Genomic DNA, 6,598 nt, shown 5'->3' with positions numbered 1-6,598 from the left:
GCGGGGGTCCCGGCCCATACCCCCTAAGCCTGCGTGCCGGGTGTAGGGAGTACGGGGCCTGCCTTTTGATGGAAATAAAGGTTTTTGGAATGGAATGCAATCCCTCCCTGAAATAAAGTGCATGAATAGAAACACATGGCTATATTAGCAGTCATAAAATGGCTTTTTGCCCAAGATATGAGCCACTTCTCTTCGGGGTCGACACACTCGTATCTTGTCACTCCATCATGGACAACTTCGGAGTTCTGTCGACATAGTAGGCGAAAATATCTTGCATGACCCGAAGTAGCGGCGAAATCTTTTTCCCTCAGTCCACAGTGGTGAATGGGTGTCCAAGCACAGACTCGGTGTTATAGCTCGCTTGTATTCTGTGTGGTGTCGACGTCGATTGTGGTGTCAATCGTCGGTGCGCTACTCGTCTTGAAGGTGCAGCCTGTCGAGATTCTTCTGCGCACTGCTCACTCTAAACAGAAAGGCGGAAAAATGTAGTAAGCTGTCCTCAATCACACTTCCTTTATAAATTAGAGTGCGCTAGATTACAGATGAGTACTTTTTTTGCCTCCATATGGGCGTATTCGTGTTTAGAGTCGAGTGCAGGGCCCGTGTTCCGAGTTTGTGACATAACAAAAAGCGTCATAACCTACCGCAGCGGTACACCTTATTGGTCGAAACGCCGTTGCGGATGTGGTGGTTCTAATGCAGCGAAAAAGGCCGAAGAAATCGGTTGGTGACGTCAGACACATAGCGTACTCTCCTCCAGCAGCAGATACCCAAGGAGAGCCAGCATGTCGGCGCGTTTTGAGCCGGAGCCATTCGCTTCAAAGTGAACTCGTCGGTGTTACTGCGTTTTTCGGCACGTGAACTTGCTATGAACAGGGTACTGGTCTTTCGCTTCCCCTTATCTTGATTGCATCAGATTGGATCGAGGATATTTTTGGGCTGATTTTATTTCGTTGGGCGATTCGGTAACTGCAAGGTCTAACGAGCCCCGGTTTATAATAATAATAATAATAATAATAATAATAATAATAATAATAATAATTGGTTTCAGGGGGAAAGGAAATGGCGCAGTATCTGTGTTCTCTTCATTCAAACCGGATGGCACCACCATCACCGGTGCTATCTCGTCTGCTTATGTTGAATGATGTAACATAAAGCCTGATGAACCGCAATTTACAGGCGTTTACTGCACGCAACTGCGCATTTCCTATTCCAGAGCTCTCTATTAGCTGTTGAAGCGTCCTGCGTCCATGATCGTGTGTAATGTCTGGCAGCGTGAAAGCAGTCGCGAGCACGGATGGTCAGTCGCAAGCGGCGCGCTTCTACACCGACGCGTTTGACATGCCAAAGGTGGTTTTTCGGCGTCCTTTACGGTTCTCGATAGCCGCGGTGGTGTGGCTCTGCATTGACCTCGCGAGTTAGTTTGCAGGCTGGTTTCCAGGCGTCAGTGTGGGCATGCCTGTGCTTCGTACCATGGCGAACTTATGAAAACGTTGTCTGCGAAGTCTCCAAACGTATTCATAGAGAGAAACACAGCAAGACGATTTTTTTAGCTCATACGTTTTATTTATTGGCGGCAGATCAATTAAAAACCTATCACCTGCAATTCGGGGATCTTGCAGTGCCTGCATAAAAGGAATGAGAAAAATAAATTACCGTCTGCACAACTGTCCAATAATAGCACCAACTTGCGTTCATCGGTGTTGCAGACGGCTATTCGTCACGGCGTCTTCGTTCAGCACGGCACGGCGCGCACATTGTGCAGCGAGTCAGTGCACACAAATTTTGCTCTCCGTTCGCTTTTACCCTCAAGATAAATGTAAAACACAGTGTTATGCGACCAAGCTATCTGCCTTTTATTTACCATCGGCGATCGACGGCTGCAGCGGGCGCTGTCACAAAAAGCCATGCGTTTTGAGTTCAATATTTTCTTCTTTAAGTACACCTCCGGCCTTTACAGTACTAAAAGAGTATTCGAACAATTACTTCCATTTGTTGAAGTCCAATGGACAAACAAAGCACTATAGATATTACCCCTGTACAGTGGCAGCCGATGGGCAACTAAACTTGTTGGTGAATGTTTCTTCTCTCGCTTTAGTCCCGTTCCATTTTTCGGTGAAGAGCAATAGCGACGCTAGACGTTTCGCTGCAGCAACCACAACGCAGTGACATCCTGCCGGCGCTCAAAGTCGCAACCGAACCGACATCCGCTTCCGGCGTTTCAACCAATTAGGTGCGGCCGCTGCTGCAGATTATGACGCTTTTTATTATGACACAAACTCCGAATACGGCACCAGGTAGGCGACTCCGTCGAGGTTGTCCCCGTCGGGTACGTCCTGCAACACTGCGTCGAGCGTTGTCATCATGGCCTCCATGCTGTGTACGAGGTGATAGGGTTTCACAGGATCGCCTCCTTAACTATGGTTATGGTTTGTAGGCGGAGGCAAAATAGGGCAAGATCGCATCCGATGGTCTGTGTTCGGTGTCAGCGTAGATGGAGTGTACTTACATGCAGTTGTTTCCACCGTCAGGTTGCCATTGCGATGCCTACGGCAAGTGAGAGGTACAGCCGTCTAATTGTGTTTTATAGAGTCAGCATAAGTTATCTCACAAGAGTGGGCTGTAAACAGAGCAGCTTGTTACTACTAGTAATTAAGCAGCAAAACTGAAACTAATTAAATACATTTACGCCTGTCAACTGCCATGGAATATGACCTTTGTCAATTCTTGATTTGAGAAGACATCAAGGCGCTAACATCGCATTACCTATTCCTCACATTCCATGACATCACCCTTCATCGCCGCATCTCCCGCCTATAACTCACTCCCCCTCACAAGTCCCTCTCTAATCTTCAGCAGAGCAGGTGGCGCCATTTACAGGCGGCCACATTTTCCTCTCTCCTGCCCGCGTCGCCCTTATTCACCCCGGTGCCTTCTCACCGGAATGCACGCTCTGCAGCCACCCCGAGCAGATTATGCTCACATTATTTATGTCCGGCACTTTCGGCCCCCGCCTCCTGGCACCTAAACAGTCCGCGGCTGTTCTTTGGCCAGCTCGGAGCCGTATATTCAACTCCAGCTTACGACGTTGGCAGCGGACGTCGCCGCCAGGCATGACATGGAGGCACGAGCGGCCGCCGGGGGGCCACCAACGGAGCGGCAGCATCATAAATCTTTTCATTTTTGGCATTCGGTAAATAAAGTTTTACACCACCACCTCTTAAAGCAATAGCGGTTCGGAGGAAAACCCCGCATCCGCGCGACTGGGAAATCCAAATTGATGGAATGGGCGCCGTGATGTATAAAAGTACGTTCGCTGCAAAGAAAAAAATGGCTGCGGCTTAGCTCAGCTAACCTTAGTTATGCAAGCGAAAGCAAAGATTACACGTGAACTCCCTTCCTGAGATTTTTCTGACAGAACGACGGACCACGTGGGTTGTCGTGCATTCCGCGCTGCGAGAACTCACTTCCAGCGGCTCGCCAGTCTCCGCCTCGACTGCTAACAAGGCTCGTCGATTTCTACATCCGCCATCTTTCGGTCGGCATCGAGCCAGGCGAAGCTTCCACCCTCCCTTGCTTTCTGCTGGCCGTTTAGCGCATTTATGCTCGCAATCCATTGCTGAATCTCTCGCACGATTGGCTATGTCGACCGGCTGATCAGACTCGGCCCGACGTCTTCGAGTACGCACTCTTGAGGATGCCGGCTCCGGCTGACCTGCTTCGTCCATAGCGAGACACTGGATAGGCAGCGCGCAGCCGCCGCGACGACGGCGGAGCGCGCGACTGCAGCTGCTGCGAGCTCGTAGTGCGTCACGTGGTTACTTACGCAGCCCCGCTCCTCCTGTTCAAGGTTATTCGTGCACACGCAGCGAGATCGGCGCCGCGTAAAAAGTGAAGCGTTTGCTTCAAAGTGTTGTCAAGCGGAAGTGAACCGAACTCCCTTCGGTCGGGAGCTGTACAATCTACTTCTTCACAAATCAGTATGTTCGTTCAGGAGGATAATAATAATAATAATTTGTTTTTGGGGATCAGTAGCCGAGCACTTTAACCGCTGAGCTAACGCGGCGGGTTATTCTGTGCGATAACGTGTAATACAGCAGGATGTGATTTCACGTGAAACGCGTGCCGATATCTGCTTATTGGTGCGCCAAGGAATCCTCAACCGACCGCACGGGCACTTCAACACTATCGGGCCATATTTGCAAGGTGAACATAAGTGATTCCAAGTTTCGGAAGACTTCACAAAAATAAAGAATTTTATGGAAACAGGCTTGTTAGCGATAGCTACATACGCTTAATAAATACAAAAGCAATTAAATGTGGATTGCCTCAGCTAATCCCGGATATACAAAGCGGAAGATGGCGGCGTTCAGTGTGTTAATTGGCGTTGACGCTAACAATGTTCTAGATGACGATGGCTTTGAGCAAAGGAAAGGCGCATAACTGGCTCCCTGGATATACGGACGCCTCTTTCGTGCTTTGATAAATGTGGCCGTGGTGAGAGCGAGATGTGGCCTGAATGCATTAGTGCTGCAAGCGTTGTGGCTGATATGCGGCATTGAAGCAATAGCTAGGCCGCAGCGTTCCTTTTGTGATCAATCTCTCGCGATCAACCATTAACTGCATGCCACCTCCCAGGGTGACAGGGAGGGCGCGCTGCCTATCCAGTGTGCGGAACGCAGTCAAAGCACACTTTTGCAGTTGGACACCAACGCCATGTACATGAAAGCGAGATTGAGGTCTGCACTGACCCACGGGGCCGGTTGCGCGCCTTTTTTTTCGCGAAAATGAACGGCCTATGCAAAGTTGACAACGCCAGTGAACGGAAGGCATCTATCGACTTAAAGCGGTGAGTTCGTGCTGTGAAATTCACTCAGTTGTATTAAGAAGTTTCATGACAATGAAGCGGCTGCTATTGCGACCCGGTGAAAAACACTCGCGAACGCCGTCGGCTTAGTTGTTTTTTTTTTGCTTTTGAGGGAAGGAAATGGCACAGTAACCGTCTCACATATCTAGGTGGACACCCGAACCGCGCCGTAAAGGAAGGAATAAAGGAGAGAGGGAAAGAAGAAAGAGGAAACAGAAAAATCGAAAGTTGGATTTTGAGGAAAGGCGCGGCGCTGCGCAGCGGTGGAACACCTGTGGCTCGGTGCTACTAGTGGCGCATGCGCAGTAGTGACTAGGGAGTGAGAGAGAGAGAGAAATATCCGCGGCGAAGCAGGCGTTGTGACGTCACGTGCCTCCTCGGAGCACAGCCACGGCGTAACCACAAGTTCGCGGCAAGTAAAGCTTTTGCTTTAAAACGGAGGTTTAACCGCCAGACCAGTAATGAATGTGTACAAAAAAAAAGGTACATGGGAGCACATAATACATCTGGCCGAGACATCTAGTTCCAAATCCAACTGGTGGCGGACATCAATACGACATAATAAGCTCGTGATCATGCGCAAACAATAGCCGAATCTGAAGCGGCGTCAAGAGACAGCAAAAAGAGCCGGAGCTTACTTGATTACTAACGCTAGCTAATCCATTCAGCGCACAAAAAATCAGTAGTCCAGTAGAGGCCTCTCCTCAATAAATTCAACGTCTAACAGTGGAACCTTTGCTTGCTTTCAAAGCTGATTATGTACTGGTGGCATTGCATCGAAGTTTTAATCAATGTCAAACTAGAATTTCAGATTTAGGCGAAGCGGAGACAATATCTTTACTCTTCATCTAGCTTTACCCTGTCGACGAACAACAAAAAAACAACCGTGGGCTGTACAATGAAAATTGGCGTTTGAAAAATAGGCTGTTTGAGGAAAGGAAACGGTGTAGTAATGGCCTCATCTCGGTGGACACCCCAACGCACCGTATGGGAAAGTAGGCTAATGCTTGTGAAACAAGAAATAGTGTGTTTCTATAGTGGAGGGCTCCGGAAGAGTTTAGCCCACCTGTGGGTCTTTAACGTGCACTGACACCGCACGGCACACGAGTGCCTGTCGAGATTCGGCTCCATCGAAACGCTGCCTCAGCCGACTGGATTGATCCCGCGTACTCTGACGCAGCACTCGAGTGCCCTTATCAATGAGAGGCCGAAGCTTCGTAGATTTGACTGCAAAATTCTTCGTCACCCTGGCCTCATATTGACAGTGTAAAACATTGTGTCTGCCTCTGACATCCTCACAATAACTTTCAGTTGTTTAGACTTGTGGAATTGCTGTTTAATACCACTTGAATTAAGGAGCAATATACTGATAGCGGAAATCCTCAACCGATACGTGTGAGAAATAATCCTTAGCTTATCATGCGAAGGTTGCATTCATTAATTGAAACCTGCATTCTTGCAAATCGATTAACCTGAGCGCCTACAATGCATGTTGTGAAGCTAGGCGGTTCACCACGAATAATAATAATAATAATAATAATTGGTTTTTGGTGGAAAGGAAATGGCGCAGTATCTGTCTCATACATCGTTGGACACCTGAACCGCGCCGTAAGGGAAGGGTAAAGGAGGGAGTGAAAAGAAAGTTTATTCAAAGGCAAAATTTGCTGCCGAGCACAAGACGCCAGTTGCATGGCAAATTCACTGGTTGAGAGACTGTATGCAGCTGTTAGG

This window comes from Amblyomma americanum, chromosome 11 (genome assembly GCF_052857255.1).
Source record: "Amblyomma americanum isolate KBUSLIRL-KWMA chromosome 11, ASM5285725v1, whole genome shotgun sequence".
Classification (NCBI taxonomy): domain Eukaryota; kingdom Metazoa; phylum Arthropoda; class Arachnida; order Ixodida; family Ixodidae; genus Amblyomma; species Amblyomma americanum.
Note: the sequence above shows the minus strand (reverse complement) of the source record.